Here is a 2,258-nt window from a genome sequence, read left to right as displayed (position 1 = left end):
GACTCTTAAATTCAGGGTTGTAAGTTTCAGTCCCATGTTGGGTGCAGAGATTACTTAAAAATAAAATCTTAGGGCACCTGGGTGGCTCAGTCAGTTAAGCAGTCAAGTCTTGATTTTGGCTCAGGTTATGATCTCACAGTTTGTGGGATTGAGTCCTGCATTGGGTTCTGTGTGGATAGCATGGATCCTGCTTGGGATTCTCTCCCTCTCTTTGCCCCTTCCCTGGTTGCATGCTCTCTTTCTCTCTCTTAAAATAAATAAACTTAAAAAAAATTTTTTTAATAAAGAAAGAAGGGGGACCTAGGTGGCTCAGTCATTTAAGTGTCAGACTTCAGCTCAGATCATGATCTCACTGTTTGTGGGTTCGAGCCCCATGTCAGGCTCCTTGCTGACAGCTCAGAGCCTGGAGCCTGCTTTGGTTTCTGTGCCTCCCTCTCTCTCTGCCTCTCCCCTGCTCATGTTCTGTCACTCTCTTTCTCAAAAATAAGCATTAAAAAAATTAAAAATAAATTAATTAAAATAAAATCTTGATATTACCCACAATTTTCTTTCTTTCTCTCTCCTCTAGCCATCCACGATGCTGAAAGGAAAGAAGGCCAAGGGGAAGAAGGTGGCCCCAGCACCTACTGTTGTGAAGAAGCAGGAGGCCAAGAAGCTGGTCACTCCTCTGTTTGAGAGAAGGCCTAAGAATTCTGGCATCCAACAGGACATCCAGCCCAAAAGGGCCTCACCTGCTTTGTCAAATGGCCCTGCTACATCTGGCTGCAGCAGCAAAGGACTGTTCTCTATAAATGTCTAAAAGGGCCTCCCACAATGAACCAGTTCACCCAGGCTTTGGACCACCAAACAGCTACTCACCTGCTTAAGCTGGTCCCCCCACACAGACCAGAGACAAGGCAAGAGAAGAAGTGGAGACTGTTGGCCCGGGCTAAGAAGAAAGCTGGCAGCAAAGGGGATGTCCCCACTAAGAGGCCGCCTGTCCTTCAAGCTGGGGTTAATACTATCACCACCTTAGTGGAAAATAAGAAGGCTCAGCTGGTAGTGACTGTACATGGTATGGATCCCATTGAACTAGTTGTCTTCCTGCCTGACCTGTGTCATAAGATGGAGGTTCCCTTGGGGCACCTTGGTAGCTCAGTCAGTTGAGCATCTGACTTTGGCTCAGGTTATGAGCTCATGAACCATAAGTTTGAGTCCCGCATTGCGCTCACCACTGTCAGCACAGAGCCCACTTTGGATCCTCTGTCCTCCTCTCTCTCTGCCCCTCCCCTGCTGATCCTCTCTCTCTCAAAAATAAATAAATGAACATTTAAAAAAAAAAAAAGCGGCAGTTCCCTATGGCATCATCAAGAGGAAGGCCAGGCTGGGGCATCTGGCCCACAAGTAGATCTTCACCACTGTCACACAGGTTAACTTGGAAGACAAAGGAGCTCTGGCTAAGCCCGTGGAAGCCATCAGGACCAATTACAATGACAGATATGATAAAATCTACCGCCACTGGAGAGACAACGTCCTGGGTCCAAAGTCAGTGGCTCTCATTGCCAAGTCGGAAAAGACAGAAAGAACTGGCCACCAATCTGGGCTAAGTGGACGCTGTCGAATTTCTGTACATTAAAAAAAAAATAAAAAGTTCTCTTTTTTAAAAATTCTTTAAAATAAGTAAGTTACAAAAATAAAGAGAGAGAACACTGTTCTGTGAAGACATGAGTCCCGCAGGAGGAGGTGGTTCGGAGGAGAGGCCACTGACCTCCAGCTCACTTCCTAGAGAGCCAGAGCTTATCTTCAGTGCCATTGGGTCTGGAAACACCAAAGTCACCTGGCAGAAGTCAGGGCTCAGTCAAAAACGAGCCGCAAGAGCTCCTCAAACAAAACAAGGTCTAGCCCCTGGTGTTTTCATCTATAATTACTTGACCAGTAATCCACAAAGATTTTTATCAGCTAGTAATGATGCAGAGAAACTAACAGACTCCATAGAAATCTGCTTTTTTGCTCCTTTTCCTGCTACTATTCTTGCTAGAACCTGCACCCCATTCCACTTTACACAAGCCCTATAATGTAAATAGTGTGTTCACTCCTTGGAAGTGGGAGAGTAGTTAATGATTTCTCTAGAATGGATAACATCTAAGGAAGGACCAGGTGAGGATGACCAGACAAAGTTATCATAGGAACATTCCAGACCATTGGAGTTAGACATCTCCACGCCAAGGACCCCGGTTCCGAGGAATAACACGTGGGCTCCTGTCTTTGTTCTAACCAGT

At 45.8% G+C, this 2,258-nt stretch overlaps 1 pseudogene; it reads left to right on the top strand.

Annotated features, from left to right (window-relative positions):
- Positions 1-543: 543 nt before the first annotated feature.
- Positions 544-1,586, top strand: LOC120236268 (annotated as a pseudogene).
- Positions 1,587-2,258: the final 672 nt, after the last annotated feature.

The sequence above is a fragment of the Hyaena hyaena genome, unplaced genomic scaffold (genome assembly GCF_003009895.1).
Source record: "Hyaena hyaena isolate Hyena2069 unplaced genomic scaffold, ASM300989v1 scaffold_150, whole genome shotgun sequence".
Taxonomy (NCBI): domain Eukaryota; kingdom Metazoa; phylum Chordata; class Mammalia; order Carnivora; family Hyaenidae; genus Hyaena; species Hyaena hyaena.
The sequence above is the reverse complement of the archived record's forward strand: the minus strand, read 5'-3'. Positions and strand labels throughout refer to the sequence as shown.